General features: G+C 38.5%; 1 protein-coding gene across 2 annotated transcripts in view; it reads right to left on the bottom strand.

Moving 5' to 3' along the window:
* Positions 1–17,753, bottom strand: part of NR3C2 (nuclear receptor subfamily 3 group C member 2) — a 335,001-nt gene that overhangs the window by 151,331 nt on the left and 165,917 nt on the right. The window lies entirely within an intron of this gene.

Raw genomic sequence — 17,753 nt, 5'->3', positions numbered from 1 at the left:
GAAGGAGGAGAGGGGGGTTAGCATAATATTTAATGGGTACAGAATTCCAGTTTTGCAAAACAAAAAAAGTTCTGGATATGAATGGTGGTAACAGTTGCACAAAAATATGAATGTACTTAAAGCCACTGAACTGTACACTTAAAATACGGTCAAGATGATAAATGTTCTGTGTATTTTACCACCATTTAAGGCTGCAGCAATGATACACACTTACCGAATTGGCATACGGTAAAAAGTGTGGCAGTGCACGTTGCTGGTAGGGGTGGAGTGAGGGTACTCAAACATACTACTGGTGAAAATGTGAGTCATTATCTAAAATTAAAATCCTCATCTGATTCAGAAATCTTAGTCCAGAAACCTATCAAATGCAATAAGGGTTAAGAAAGTACATATGTAATGTATCTTCTGAGACGCACTCCCCACTGGACTGCCAGTTCCATGTGGGGAGGGTCCACAGCACATGTATTTTTTTTTTTTTTTTAATTCATGTGGGCCCTGAATTTACTGGTCAAGCAAAGCCAACAACACAACACAGTTAACTCTCATATAATTATCTGTTATGCTTAAAGGATAGGTAATTTCTTTATCTTCATCATTCTTTTTCTCTAAAATTTTACATAAAATATTTTCTTATTTAAGGAGAGGAAAAGACTACTTATTAAAAAACTGGTTAACCAATGCAGGGTTATCATCAAATCAGCTCTCCTTTAGGGTAAGAAGTTTACAAATCTGTTATTATAAAGTAAAGAGAAACAGTTTGTACATACAAGAAACTGAGGTATGAGTGAGTGAATTGCTGTCACATTAAGTTTTACACACTTTCCAAGACATTTTGTCAAATCAAAAATTTTATGTTTACTCGATGAGACTAACAAAGCACAAAGAAATACTATTAAAATGATTCTAATAAAAATAGGAGCTTTAATTGGTTGCAAGAAGGTTACCATTTTAGGTGGCAGGATTTCTTCATACTTTAAGATTTTTTTTTATTTTAATAAAATAGGTAGTTGGCTATTAAAGGCTTCTACCTTTAACTTCTTTAACTTTGGGAAAGATCATCATATAATAAATAGCATCTCCTCTAATACCACTAATATGCTATTTTTACAAAAACCAATTCAGACCAGAGTTAATTTTACTTTAACTGCCTCAACGATTAGTTTTCGAAAGGATTTCTAGTATCCACTTAGTATGTTGTCTGAGTTTTATCTGAGACCATACTTGATTCCCTGGGTTTCAAAGGGCTCCATGGCACCTCCTTATATACTGAAGAGTAACATACCACTTAAAGGCTCATTTATACAATTTTCATTTTAACAAATACAGATTTCCACAGGGCTTTCTTTACATGGGCTGTACCCAACTAGCTTGGAACAGTGCTTGTGACCAGCTCCCTGCCACCCGCTGTCAAAGAAAGCACACGATAACACACTCACAGATCAAAAAAAATGGAGCCTTCCGATATCTTACCATAGTACAGAGCATTTGGCACTCTTGGAAAGCAAATCATCTGGTGATTTCAGCATCGTGCCAAGGATGACTTTGGAGCTACTTTATTAAAGAAAAGTGCCCTCTGATGACGGCCATAATTTCTGCATCTGATAAGTTTCCTGTGCTTAGATCATTTACAGGTGGCACTATGTACAGTTACTAAGACAGGTTGGTTGGAGGGACAGTCATTTACGTGAGAGCGAATCACAGTAAATTCTGCCTCACACGCACCAGCAGGGCCAGCTCACACGCAGGTGGAGATGGCAGTTAACTGCTGACAAAACAACCACTTCAACAGGTGGTGCCAACAGTCCTGTCCTGAGACATTTATGGACTCCCTTTTGTTTAAAAAGCCAGTGCAAAAGCCATCCTCATAAACAGTACCCTCTTAATCTTAGTTTGCATATTGGTGTCTAGAGAGTAAGCTATAGGTTTTGGGGTGAGAGGGGTGTGCATCCCAAGTATTTCTAGGGAAAACTACCAGAAGTTTAAAAATATATATTTTGGGCAATGTAAATCAATGGCAATTTAACTTTTTTTTAACCAAAGGGCTCTCCCTCCCTCCACTTTTCTCCAATACATCACACTCAAAAGTTTTAGCTATTTTGTCAGGGTACAGCAATGGCTCTGAAGTCAAATTTGGACTGGAGTCTAAGTTTTATCGTTTATTAGCTGTGAGATCTTGCCTAAATCACTTACCTGCAAATGCTTACTGCTACGACCACGTGTTATCATGATTGTATATAAAGAGACGGAGATGAGTTTCACTGTGCATTTCTTCCACGAACAAGCCCACAGGCTCTTAACTTATCCTACTGCCGGCTGCCAGTGTAATTTGGTTACTAAAGAACTGTTCTTAAAGGGAGAAGAACTGCCTAATAATTTTTTTATCACTTATTGCATTCCCTTCTCTTTCTTCTGAAAGTTTTTTAAAGGGTATTTCCATATTAGGTCTACATAGTCAGAATTTTGGTAACATTGTTTCAAGTTGGACTTTAAATTACACCTTTTAGAAAAATTATAGTTTAGGACTTTTGATCTGTGCCCACATCTCATATCATGCAGTGAATGTCTTCAACAAAATAGTATTATAGCTTTTAATGCCGTCCATCAGCCTATTTGATAATAAAACAGAGCTATTTGAACAATTGGAAAAGCTGCTTGCCTTAGGTCTACATCCAATTTCAAAGGTTGTTTTTTTCCCCCTCACCAGGGTTCACAGAAACTCCTTATTGGTTTCAAATATACATTTTTATATTTAGTGCTTGGGGGGGCCGGGCGGTGTTGGAATCTGACATCCAAAATTATTGTTCCCCTGACATTTTACATACCATTCTAACAAATAACCACTTAGAAAGCTTTGCATATTATGTGGTATATGTCCAGTTTGACAAGTAATAAGAGCACAGTGAACAGCTGTCATTTACTTAATGCCTACAATGTGCCAGGTACTTGGCATACTTCATCTCCAATCCCTGAAACACCATGATAAGCTAGGTGTCACCTAATCTTAATTTTACAGTTAAGAATTTGGAAGAGGCTGGGTATCTTGCCCAAGATCCTAGAGCCAGTGGTATTACATAGTGAAATAAAATACGGGATACTATGAAGTTAGAAAGACCTGCATGCAATTCCAAGCTCTGTGCTTCACTGTGGGACTACGGAAAAATTGCTTCACTTCTCTAATTTCCTCATCAAAAATTAGAACACTGCTTAACTCCTATAGAAAGTGTGCAGAAATAAAACCACCGAATGTCCGCTTTGGTGCCTGCCTCACAGTAGCATTTGATGAATGTTAACTACGATGAATGCTATAAATGGTGTCACTAGAATTTGAACGCAAGCCTCCTAAGGTTATGATTCAATTACAACCCAGTATATCTAAATTGAATCTAGAAAATGAGACGCTATCATCTAGTCTCAATTGCAATTAAAATGAAGAAAAAGCATATGTCAAACAAAACCTTTAGACATTAAACTTTATTAGACTGAATCTGAAAATATTACCTTCTATGAAAAGTTTGAAAAAGAGGAATTATGATCTACTTTATAGATGACAGAATTATTATATGATTTTAATACAAGCTTCAACAGTGGGAAGAATACTTATCCTATCATTTACCTGTGTAATATAAAATAAATCCTTGCCTGGGATTAATTTCCCCATTGATTTCTTAATTATCCAGTCAATAAGACTGAATAGGTACATGCAATATGTTCTAGAAACCTAACTGTAAGAAAATGGTTGGTGTCCCCTGGTCAGAGGATACAAAAGAAAGAACGCCCTTTCCAGGAGTCTACATGAGGCAATTTCTATTTTTAAAAAAGACTGGTCTACAATAGGCACTGTGATTACATCTCAGGTACACGCCCTTTTGCATAATATTTTTTTTAGTAATTGTTTTTCCTAAAAGAACAAAAAAATTCAAAACACCTATAATATATAGTAGAATGATGTCATAATGAAATTACTAAAGGAAAAATTATTTACAAGGTGAAGATGGTTTACTAATTTTTCAACTTAAATCTAAACCCTATTTCAGTAACTGTAAAAAAAATGTAATACAGAGTTAAGGATTTAAAAGAATTCTTTATCGAAATATTGCATTCACAAGTATCTGAAATAATGTTCTTCTTCTAGTCCAGTTAGCAACTGAGTATCTCCAAATCCTAATCAGATATGTTAGGAGTATATTTAATTTTAAAATTTTAAAGGGAAAATTGTTTGAAGGAATTTTATATCTAGAACCATTTCATAATGGTATAAGTATTTCTTGATCTACTCTTATTAAAACAGTGGTTTTTTTTTTTTTTTTTTTTTGAGACAGAGTCTCACTTTGTTGTCCAGGCTAAAGTGAGTGCCGTGGTGTCAGCCTAGCTCATAGCAACCTCAAACTCCTGGGCTCAAGCGATCCTCCTGCCTCAGCCTCCCGAGTAGCTGGGACTACAGGCATGTGCCACCATGCCCGGCTAATTTTTTATATATATATCAGTTGGCCAATTAATTTCTTTCTATTTATAGTAGAGACGGGGTCTCGCTCTTGCTCAGGCTGGTTTTGAACTCCTGACCTTGAGCAATCCACCCGCCTCGGCCTCCCAAGAGCTAGGATTACAGGCGTGAGCCACAGCGCCTGGCCAAAACAGTGGTTTTTTATTAATGTGTATTAACATTCTTTTTATTACTATTCCTTCCTAAAATGTAAATTCATGTCATATTTGATAGCAAAAAAATACAAAGAAAAAAGCACAATTGGTACTTACATAATGGTAAGTTACAGGAAAGACAAAACAGAAGCCTACTCTGTTTTCCTACATAAAGGAAGGAATATACTTTCATGTTATACTTCAATGTGCTCCCTCACTATAGGAAATATATAATTTGCTCAATTTTTCAAGTAATTTAAAAAATGCAATACTTTTCTGGTTTTACATAGAATGTGTTAATGGCTCAATAAAGGTTAATTTTTCCCACTAAAAGAATTCCTTTTTTTGCTCACATCTCCTCCCTGTGGGTCATTACTACAAATTACGACTTAGCCTGATAAAGAAAATAGCTATCAGTATCTGCAAACTCTAATTTTCTGCCTATTGAACTGAGTTCAATAGTGAGAAACTTTGTAAAAAAGGGAAGTCTTTCTTGGTTTCATTTGATTTTTGTATAATCTTCATTGCTTCACTGAAAAAGACAAAGTTAATTCCTAAGGCTTAATATGATTATTCTGCTTTAAAGGTAATTTTCAAGATACAGTAGATGGTTTTTAAAAAATGCATACTGCTGAGCATGAAGTCAACTGTGGTTATCTTTGATCCTTGTCCATTTTCATTAATGGGAATGGACTACAGCACATGCCCAGTGCCCAGTATGCAGTAAGCGCTCAACAGATGCTGCTGAATTGAATGAATATGCCTGCCTCTGTCCCATAGGCACCTGAGGGGCACTTCCATTTTCCATGACTGCTTTATCCCAGATGGGCTCTAGCCCTGTTGTCACTGTACCTCTTAATTTGTCTTCTCAGCACCTGCTCCTGGCTTGATTCTCTAAGTTCTGAACCTGGTTTTACGTGTTTCAGTGAGATTTGACCTTAGTTACTCTTACAGCTCTTTCCTGGGAGATGCTGGTTAAATTAGGGAAAGGTCAGCCATTTTCAATATTTCAGAGATGCAACATAAATATTTTGAATTTTAAGTATCATCAATGAGAGCAACTTAAGATCTTTAAATAAATCCTAGTCAGATATATTACAAGTACATTTAATTTAAAAAATTAAAAGGGAAGGTTGTTTGAAGGAATTTTTTGTTTAATATCACTTAGGAATGGCATTTCTTATAACAATTTCTTCAACTATTTTCCTTTAAAAACACTGCCTTTTTGGGGGAGAGTCAAAGATATACAATGTAGCCAAAATGTCTAAAAAAAAACTATTATCAGGAGGTGGGCAGGTGGGAGGGGGGGAGGAGGGGAAGGGTGTGTACTTACATAATGGGTGCAGTGCGCACCACCTGGGGGTTGGGCACGCTTGAAGCTCTGGCATGGTGGGGTGGGGGAGGGGTGGCAGGGGCAATATATGTAACCCTAATAATATTTGTACCCCCATAATAAGAGGAAATAAAAGGAAAAATTATTAAAAAAAGCACTGCCTTTTATGTAAGATTTCTAATGAATGGCTACTCATACTGTTACCATTCCAATTCTTTTTTGAATGTAATTTCAGTTTATATTAAACATAATAAAAAACAAAACAATTAGTACTTATGTAATCCTAGCAATATCAAATTGCTGAGCCTGGTTCAACTGGGAAAATGCTATGGTGCAGACCAGGTGAAAAACGATCAACATGGACTGACTCTGTAATGGTTTTCCAATTAAGTTGTTCAACAAGAGTAGGAGGGTAGGAGAATGCAATATGGTTTCGAATTCTTGGTATAGTTAATTAAAGAGAAAAAAATGAAAGTAAAAAGTGGTTGTGATCTTCAAATTGTTTAAGATATAGAAAGAGTGTGAAAATTAGCTGTGTTCTTTGTCTGATTCTGTATTGAGGCACATTAAATTTAAATCCTGGTTTTAAATACAAAGGCTTTCCCACTGTGGTCCTTTGGTACAACACTCATGAACAATATAGATCTACCTAAACCAGTGACAAGGAGGTCAAAACTCAAGTCTCACCTCAAGTCACTTCTGTAATTTTCTCCTTTAAATCAGATATTTAACATGTACATAAAATAGCTATGATATAATTTAAATATTGCATATTTTATTGAGAAAGAAATTACTTCCTAAGAAGGAGAAAACTGGTTTTTTTAGATGTAAAGTTTCTAAAGCAATTCTTTATTGTTTCTAAAGCAGTTTAAACATATGTTACAAATTTTATCTTCATAACTCAGAGATGGGCAGGGCTGATTCTTTTAGAATTTATTTTCTTTTGTTTATGGAAGAGGAAATAGACATTGGATTATTTGCTCAGTCTCAGAGTGGGGAGTGCCATTCTGTATACCTCTACATAAAAATGATACTGCAACCTGTGTTGGTAACGCCTTTATCATACAGCTTCTTCCTGGAGATCTCTCACAGTAAAGGTTCAAATTGCTGGGTAATATCCAAGTGTCCTTTTACTAAAATATCATTAAGTGGTCAGTGTGGCTTCTAAGAAGGTAGTATGAATTGCCAAACTTAAGTCCTAGTTCTTCCTCCCAAAGTGGAGAAAAAAATAAAGTATAAGAAGGGATTAAGAGGAAGGGGGAGGTATTTGCTCTTTTCCCCCCAAATTCAATCATTTTGATTCTACTGAAACAATAAAAAAAATGAACTTAAGGAGCCTGTACTGTATCTAAAGTGCTGTATCTAAGTATGAATTTATCAAACTTCCTAAAAACCCTGAACCACCTATTCCTCAGCTAATTCAATGTAAGTGACTTTGCATTCTTGTTGAGAATCATGATCCCCTTCTAGATTTTTATTCTTTCATCTTTTGCTTTCACATTTTTACTGCTAGAAAAGTAAACATTTTTTATAAAGATGTACTCCCTTGTCAAATGTCAGTGATTTAATGGAGCTAAAGGCTCCACTAAAGACTTTGAAGACTCCATAGAGGTTTAAGACGAAAGGCTTTGTACCTGTAAGGAGAAAATACATTTCTCACTCTTCCTTAGGGATCGTTCTTTGCTATGTGACCTGTGAGAGTTCACCGTTAATTAGCAACACAGCACACAGAGCACAGAGATGTTTTTGTAGATGTAACGTTATAGTTGACAAGTTCAAATAGGACCAACCTGGGGGCAAAATGGAAACGATCCACACTGCTTTGTGAGAGTTCTAGGCATCCTTCTTTGGTGTCAACCTGTTCTCTTGATGTGGATTTATAGTGTATAGTGTTGGGAAGCTATGAGTGACAGAGGGAATGCGAGCATGTGCACAGATAATTTTATGATAATTTCAGGTGGTTCTGAAGTCTTCTTGAACATTCATGATTTCTCCCTGCTACTTTGCCCCAGATCAGCAATTATTGAGTGACTGTGGAGGTGGGGCTGAGCTCTGGAAAATGTGTGTATACATTTTACATGTATGCGTTCATCTCTAGAAAAATCATTATCAGTCTCTCTTTCCTATCTAAGAAGTTAAGATGGGCAGTGAGTGTATATACCAAGGAATAAGGTTAAAAAAAATTACTATACTAGATACGTATATCTTTAGAGAACAAAATATTACATGAAAAATTAGGGGGGCTTGAAAGACTGACATCTTTTTCTATTTGCTACAGAATTTTCTGCCTTTCCAACCATTAATAAGTTCATATTGTGGCTCCCTATGGTGTCATAAGCTGATAAAATCATTATTTAGTACATCTAATACCACAAGTAACAACAGCACGCAATTCCCCTCAATGAACTACACCAAACCATCCTGTTCCTTCCGCTAGTGCTCACATCCCGATACCTTTGCCAGGCTGTCAATCTCACTGTGTAACTTTCCCATGCGCTGCACCAAATGGCCACAGCAGCTGCTGCTAACATCTGGCCGTCCAAGCTGACCCACTGCCAAACTGTCTGATACTTAACTATGTACTTTATTTTAAAACTCCCAAGAAAACACCTCCAGGAAAAGAATAAACTCTTTGAGAATCTTGTCTCTGTTTTCTCTATGCCTACTTACCTGGACTGCTTCGTCCCTTTTGGAAAACTCATCTCCAAAACCTCAACAGTTCCAAAGGCCACTGACCTGCTCTATTCGTGAAGCATTTTCTTCCCAGTCTTCTTTCTGTCAGAGATTTGTCATCGTCCCCCGAAAGCGCTCTACCATCCAGTCCTACCAATGCTTCCTTCTCACCCCACGGGTCAGTCTCACCTTCCACTTGACTAGAGCAATTCCATTTGTGGGCAGCCCCTTGTTGTTTTCCCTTATCCACAGTCCATCCCAGTTGTCTTCTCCTCCAGCTGGTACCGTCCACGAGCCACTGCATAGCACCAAGGAACAGACCTGCCTGACCCAGTGTGTGTTGGTTTTTTCCTACTGTGAAGAACTTTATAAAAAGACTTAGTCTATTTGTGAGAAGGGCTGAGATTTCTCATTCCAGTATTAGGGACTTACATCATCTGACCCCAGGGTCTTTGCTCATTCTCTTCCTCCATGCCTGCTGAAGATGGACCTGCTCTGGCCAGGCCAGGCCTTCACGGAGCTGGGTCTGCTAGAGAGGGTGTCCTCAGGTCCAGCCTCCATCTTTCCACTCCCCAGCGTCAACCTAAATGCCTACTCATCCTTCTAGGGGTCGATTTTGCCATTTTGATTCCAGTCAATTTAGCAGTTTTCCATTTTCGGTGTTAGATCATCATCAAGAATATCAAATCATTGGGGGATGGACATGCTTGAAGCTCTTACTCAAGGGGGGAGGGGGACATGGGCAATATAAGTAACCTTAACACTTGTACCCCCGTAATATGCTAAAATAAAAATAAATTAATTTTAAAAAAAAAGAATATCAAACCACATAAGTTCTATGATCCTAACTACACCCCCAGTGCAAGTTCTGTGAGAGCTGCTTCACGTCCCATGACTCTTGGGGACGTCTCTGAGCTACTAGGCATGAAACAGACGTTAAAGAGCTGAAGAATTAGTAGCTTTCAGCTTTGTAGGAGGAAGAACCTTCTCCCCAAGGGTCCTCCGAGCCTGACAGACTACATGTAATTTTTATCACACACAGGAAATGAAACATAGGAAGATAAAAATTTTAAATAAAGCTTTAGATTAATATCAAGATGTACTTCAGGATGGTAATGGTAATTTTTTAAAAATATGAAGATCATTCCTTAAGAAAAAATAGAGATTACCCAATTTCTTTCCCGTTAGGGCAAGAGAAATTCAAATTAGAATTTCAACTTAGAATGGCCGAGAGTTAATTATTTAGAGTAGAGCAAGATAACTGTTAAATTACAATGTACTCTTACTGGGTACCCTAAAGCCAGAACTGTTGCCGTACTTTTCGATGGGTTAAAATAGTTGCGATCTGCTGTAACTCTGGGAGAGGCAGTACAGCTTATGTGTTAAGTGCATAGAGCTGGAGTGGCTGAGCTATCTGGGTTCAAATCCCAGCTCTGCCTCTTCCTTCCAACCGGGTGTCCTCGGACAAATGACTTCCTGCTTACATGTCTTAGTGGACTGAACTCTAATGTAAGAATGGATAACAATCCAATCTCTTTCACAGGATTATTATGAGGATTAAAATGAGAACATACACTAAAGTTCTTGGCATAATGAGCACAAAATCAGCATTCAATATTTATTTTTAAGAGTTGAAGGATCATCCGCTAAGGCAGGTTAAAAAATAGTCAATGTTTTCCCAGTCACAACAGGGGCTTAGGGAGTTCAGATTCAAAGATATTACCTTTCCAAACTCACAAAACTTTTATTAGGGAGGGTTGTTATAAGGAATAAATACAGCAAAATATGGATTACTTGGCACTGTGCTTGGTACCCGGAGAGCGCTCAATAGCTTTTCTAATAGGAGTAGGTGGGACACAGAGCAAAGTATTTTTTCAGAACTGCTCTTTAAACATAAACCAAACTATTCTATTAGTACCAATCAGAGAGTTACTTTTTCAATCTCAGGTTACAATTCAGATGGGAAGAGCAGACACATGAAAACTGACATAGCTCATGAAAATTTTCTTATAAACAGGGAATTTCCTAAACTAGTTTTTAAGAAAGTGAGTCAGGTGACCCACCGTTGTCTTTAGGTTGGCTGCTGGACAGCTGAGAGACTTGGGGCATATATTCTCTGCAGCAACGCCATCCCTGGGACTGTTTTTCTCTTTCTTGCTCTAATCTTCCCTTTCTCCTATTTTTTGTTTCACTTATTTTAAATTCCATTTGAATTCAAGGAAACCTGTGAGCTGCTTTGGTTTTTTTTTGTCTTTTCCTGGAACAAGATCAGGTGTAAACAAACACATAAACATGGAGAATAACTTTGAAAATTACATACTGTGCTCCTGATTTAGACTATTTAAATTTGCCATGTGAAGTGCACCTTGATTTGCAATGTTAAACTACAAGAAGCTCTCTTTGCATAACACTGATTTACTTTTGGCATACATGTCCCTATTTCTAATCATTTTGTAATAAATTGTTTCAACATATTTTCTGCTTCAGAGACATAAATAAACGGCATGGTGACAGAAACAAGGGTGAACCCCCCCACACACACATTCCAGTTGTTATCCAACAGCTAAGCAACTAATGCTGCTTGAGCACCTGCGACAGCTGGGCACTGCCTCTGCCCCGGTTAGCCAATCAAGTCCCCTCCATAGCACGTTTGGTTTTGGGCTCTGATCTCACTAAGGTTCAGTAATAATCAAAGCATGATGATAAGAACCAAAACTGGGACTGCAAACTGCACATTCAATAATGTCTTCAAGTTCACCAAAATACTGAACAAATGGAGACTAAGTAATTAAGACTTTTCTGTGTGCAACTTGGGAAGGAAGGGGCGAGACAATAATTCACACACACATGCCATGGACACACTAAGTGTCCTCGATATATGTTCTCTAAAGTTCTAACCCCGGCCTACTCTTTATTTCTCTAAATACTCATTTCTTCGGTATTTGCATATCTTTATGTGGATGATGATTCTAAAATCTTTATTTTCAATCTTGCCTTGTTCCCCAAGCTTCGGAATCCCACGTCCAACTTCCTGTTAGACACACCTGAATGTCCCCATAGCCATTTCAAACTTGTCCCAAAGCAAACCTCATCCTAATCCTCTTTATCCTGGCAGTACTTTTTATTTTCCCCAGCATCTACCATCTTTTCATATGTCACGTAAATAACTCATTTCTTATGTTTGCTCTCTTCACCACCCCTCACTAGAATGTAAGCTGCACTGGGACAGGGATCTTTTTCAACTTCGCTCACTTGATCTTTGTCCAAGATATCTCTGGGTGTGCTTAGAATGATGCCTGGCATATACCGCAGGTATTGAGTAAATGGTTGATGAATAAAAGAACCTCTCCTCCAATGCTCCCAACTGCAGTATCCCTAATCTTGGCACAAGGCATCAACAGCCAAACCTGGGGAGTCATCCTAGATCTTTGCTTCCCCACTTCCAATACAGAGCTGCCAACAATACTTTCCAGACAGTCTTGTCATCTATCCCCTCCTCTCAATCCTTAATGCTGCTGGCCTAGTTCTACCCTAGGTCGTCCCTTGCCCATGTGATGAATGCACTGTCCACCTTTAAATAAGTACACCCCTCAATGGCCAGGTCTTAAATGTAGAACTGAGCTGCGTGAAAACATCCAGAGGTTCTGTTTTGCCTTAGGATGAATTCAGTCTCCCCCCTGAAGTCTAAGACCTGGTCCCAATCTGTTCACTTAAGTCTCCGTTTCTATCACCTCACACCTCAAATTTGACACAGTGGTAACAGAAAATTGCTTCTGGTGCCCTGTGCAGACAGCCTGTCCTTATCCCTGCTGAGCATTGCCAATTCTAATCTTTAGAGATTTAGCCGGGGGGATAGGGGGGTGGTGGATTCTTTGAGAAGTCTTCCCTGACCTTCCAGGGTGGCCAAAATGTCATGGCTCTGCGTGTTACCATAGCAGCCAACTGAAAGGCTATAAAAGAAATCTGGGCAAACATTTGCCATTAACATTACAGCCTCATGCTTATGTAAGGAGGAAGAGAATGTTCATAAAAATCATAGATATAACCTACTGGGTAGGTATTTAAGCTCTTACAGTAAATAATTAGAGTCAGGTTAACTGGTTCCTAATTTCTGGTAAAGGGGGAAGAAAAAAAAAAAAAAAGAAAACACCTCAACTTAATCTTTGAAGTGTTTCATGAGAAAACTAAGCCAGAGCAGCTCTTGGTTTCCTACCTCTGATGTCGCAAGTATTACAGTCGTGACAATGGACTTGGATGCCCATCAGCTTCCTGGACACGGTTCATGGGAACACTAAGGCTTATCTTAGATCATTATCTGAAGACATCTAATAAATATGCATTAGATTATTTCCTTGCTTTATCACTTCCTGAATTGTATATCGCCAGCTATAAGGGGATAGGTATATTTGAATTATTATATAATATCATCCTGATTTAGCTATGTCCACTAAATTGAAGTTCTCCATTTTGTGGCACAACGGTCCACAATTGTCCCTCCCCCAACACGCATCTCCCACTCGCTCACATCCTCAGTTGCTCTTCCCTCTCGCCTGCGAGCACACACACACACACAGAGCAATGCCAGGGACGACCAGGGTTATGACACAGTGAGATACACTCCCTCCTTCTGGACCTATTCAGTCTACTCACTAAGTTCAGAGAAGCAAAGAAATTAACTATGTATCAACCATTATATTTCCTTAAAAACATTTTCTACCATAAGATCAATAAATTTACAGATTTTTGAAATGTACGTTGTGAAATATACATAAAAGGTACAAGGTACTTGTTCATAGGTAGGCTTGGTTGTCTTAAAATACCGCATATTTGAAAAACCTTAAGATTAACCTACAATTATGTCTTTTAAAGCAATTTCTCATTTCAAGAAATAGACATGTCTCTTCTCTCCAGGGAAATGTCTGAGTGTAGAAACTGGTATCATGCAATTTGGCTGATCTGACCAAGATAGGAACTCTTCAGCCTAACAGGTCTGCTTACAAAAATATAAATCCAGTTGACTCCACGTAATAATGAACTCTCTTCCCTTCCTCTTTTACAGCCTTTTAACTATTCAGTGATTTGTGGTAGCCGTGTCTTCCAGACACTGCGTGTGTGCTAAACATCTAAGAAGGAAATTAAGTTATAAAATAGTGTGCTGAATCTACTCAACTCTGTTCACTGAGGGAGCACAAAGTAAAAAACGCAGATGAGATGAAACTAACAGCATTTTACAGTTGGAAAGAGACTGAGATAGTAAAAACTGACTGGAATTAGAAATTACAAGTTCTTGGGCAAGTTCCGTTGATGATAATTTACTGGTTTGGTGGGGAAGTTATTCAACTTCGATTTGCTCTTAAGCCACATAGATACATCCGGGTGCATGTTCAAACATTTATTTGATGCCCACTACACATCTACAGTCTTGCCAGGTTGGAGAGAAGACTCTGTCCTGCCCTAAGGACTTGATGGCTCTCAACATTCTCTCAACTGTGGGAATCCCAAAGGTGGGGCTGCCCGGGCCAGCCACAGACCTCATCACCTGAGTCGGTCTCAACAGTTTTGTCCACATTGGAAAAGCCCCTCCAGGAAATTTTCATTGACCTCTATTCTCCCCCGACCCCCGCTCAAATCCCCACAGACACCTTTTGAGAACTGCTAGTCTAGAAGGATCTTACCAACTCAAAGGGCAGCTCTAAGGACAAAATAACGTATTACAAGAAAATGAAGACCTAATGAAAAAAAAAAACAACAAAAAAACGAAAGGCTGAAAAATGAAGCACGACCAAAGCAATGGGATGGTGCTATTTACATCACTTCTTCGCATAGACATTACCAGAAAACTTTAGCACATGTTCCTAGAAAGAAAGAATGACCTAATACTTTGTCACTCTATAATCTGTAAAATCTGCATAAGCATTGTGTTTTCATGTAACTTTCAACAGCAATGTTAAGGGAGGACAGTACCACTTTCTCCACTTGTAGACAAAGAAACTGGGGCCCAGATAAGTTGAATACCTCATCTAATCTCATGCCTGGTGAGCGAGCTCAGAAACTAAAGATGAGTCTTCTGACTCCACAAGTCTGATTTCCACCACAAAGAAGAATCCTATTTTTAAAACTATTTTTCTTTTTAAGACTGAATGGTCCTGAAAACCTTCAAGGCAAATAAGTGAATCAAATTTTAAAATAAAATTATAAACTTTTCATTGGCAAGGCACGGTAATATGGCTGTTGACTGACATTCCTGGCAAATAGAAGTTATGTGGGGAGACAGTTCCAAGTGCTTTTATATTCAATGTTTCAGAAGAAAAAAAATAAGCAACACAAATACATCCCATTAAGTAGAACACAAATAGGCCGGGCGCGGTGGCTCACGCCTGTGATCCTAGCACTCTGGGAGGCCGAGGCGGGCAGATTGCTCGAGGTCAGGAGTCAAAACCAGCCTGAGCAAGACCCTGTCTATAGTAACAATAGAAAGAAATTAATTAGACAAAAATATGTATACAAAAAATTAGCCGGGCACGGTGGCACATGCCTGTAGTCCCAGCTACTCGGGAGGCTGAGGCAGGAGGATTGCTTGAGCCCAGGAGTTTGAGGTTGCTGTGAGCTAGGCTGATGCCACAGCACTCACTCTAGCCTGGGCAACAAAGTGAGACTCTGTCTCAAAAGAAAAAAAAAAAAATAGAACACAAATAATATAATTTATAATTAAAAAATAATTTCCAGTCTCCATATACAGTTACCCCTATGCTATTATGGCAAGCTTTGGAGTGATGTACTCTAGAGCATAGAGCCTCGAGGCCAGGAACTCAGAGCTCAGGCTGCTGTTTGTCCTCCCCTCTGCCTTTAGAGCATGCCCTGTCCTGTCCTTGGTGCTGTGATTTCCTTGCAGTTCCCAGTTCCCCTCATCCCAGCTCCCTCTACCCACTGTGCCTGGAATTCTCTGCTCTTGCAATCTAAAGAGGAGCTTAGGGATAGTAAGGAAAATCAGAAAACAAACTTAGTATCATTTAAATACACAGACATATAATACATCCATCTGTATGTACATACGTACGCAGTCACATGTACACACAGACTAAGAGTGCCAAACAGCATCTTCTCAGTGCTTAGGTTACTTCCTTTATTAAGATCTAGTAGGCATGAAAAAGATTAACATATAGGGCAAAATTTTTATGAACTCAAGAACTGATACGGTAAAATGGAAAGAATATATTACGAGATTGAGAATTAAGACTTTAGGCTGGGTCTAGATTTGGAGTCATGAGACTTTAGTATGAGTCTAAGTCTGGCCTTATGATTTGGAATAATTGGTTTAGGTCTGATCCCAAATGTCTTCATCTGGAAAGGGGGAATAAAAATAACACCCATATGCCATTATTTTGTGAAATGAGTGTTTCAAACTCTATAAAGTATTATTAAAAATAATCTCTTATTCAAAAAGCTCTGATACAAAGGTAGCCATATTTCTCACATTATCTATACACACACTCTCTCACATTCACGGGATAAAAGAGTGAACAAATACAAAATACAAAAACATAAAGACAAATAGGTCTCTATTCTCACGAAGTTTAAATTTATAGCCTGTTTCATGCAGGTGCATGATAAAACTCTAATTCTCAAATAAATAGAGAATAAACGATATTACTAAAAGTCTCAAAAGGCATTTATCACGTTTCAATATCGACTAACTGATCAGTTTTCCAATGAAACATTTAGGTTTTTCCATATATATTTATACCTAAATTATAAAAACTATTCCTCAGGTACTACCATAGAAATTACATAAAACAAACAAAAATAAAAACGAAGGGAGAACCTCTATAAGTTTTTGCTGCAGAAGTAGAGAAGGGCAGATTCTGCAAATTGCTAAAATGTGGGTTTTGACGTGAAGGCTGACTCATGGCCTCCACTGTCCGCTCCCAAATGTCCTTCTCTACATTCCTTTATTTTTACACAGTACTCAGTTTATTCACTCATTAGTGAACTTAGGAAGGGGAGCTTTATATCAGGAAGGTGCCAGAAGTAAATTTCACCAATTTATCTCCTATTGAGCCAATCGCAGAACTAAGGAAAGACAAAAGGGGGCAGGGGATGAGAAGGGAAGCCATAGAAAAATAAACTGACTTCAGTAGTGCACAAATTAACTCTTCTCACTTTTTGAAAATCAGTCTTCTGGTAACAGAACCCACGTTTTCCTAAGGAAAAACGCCCTTCCTCATCTTTGGTCTAGATGGTTCCCCTGTCCGACTCCAGCCAGAACCCGCGTATCAGACCACTGTGTCCCCAGCCGCAGTGACGGGAGCAGAGGTGGGCACGTGAGCCTAGTTCAGTCTGAGGAGATTCCACAAGGAGCTTCACAGGAACTGCTAGGCATAAAAAACCTCTGCTTAACGGAGGAGGCCTGGTCGCTGCCTCAGCACCATGAGAGAACATGCATGAGAACACAATCAGAACAAAACCACGCAACGGACAGAGAGGGACTGGGTTCTAATGACCTGGCTTAAGACCAGGGCTTGCCTGAAGCCAAGTCTACTCCAGGACTTTCTGTGGGTCAATGAATTTCCACTGGTGTTTAAGCCAGTTTGTTGAATCATCTGTCACTTGTAACCAAGAGCCTATATCCTGAGAAAGAATTACTGAGCTACTACTACAAATTCAATGCTGGGTTTGAGGACTACCAATATATACTTGTAAATAATGTAAGACCATGTAATATCAGTTAAATAATGCAAAATCCTGCCCAGAAGCAAAGAAATAATTACTTGGTTAGCTTTTTCATCCCACAACTAAAGATACTACCTGTGGTCTCTGGCAAAACAAAGAGGAAAGTTGAAGTTTCTGAAGCACCAATTCATCTCTCAGAAAATGTCCCCAAGAAACAAACCTTAGGGAGCATCTTAGTGAATACAAGTGTCAATTACACAATTATACTTTTACTAATAGCAGAAATTCCACACTTTCACCAGACATAGTTTTCAACATCAATAAAACCATCTGGCCTAAGTCTGATGTTAATTAGCTGCTTGTAAGTGAGGGTGGGGAAAGGCAAAAACAAACTAAAGACTATTTCCCCTTAGGAAACACAATTACTTGGATAGAAGCACAA

Source organism: Microcebus murinus, chromosome 15 (assembly GCF_040939455.1).
Source record: "Microcebus murinus isolate Inina chromosome 15, M.murinus_Inina_mat1.0, whole genome shotgun sequence".
Classification (NCBI taxonomy): Eukaryota; Metazoa; Chordata; class Mammalia; order Primates; family Cheirogaleidae; genus Microcebus; species Microcebus murinus.
This window is presented reverse-complemented; position numbering and strand designations above follow the sequence as displayed.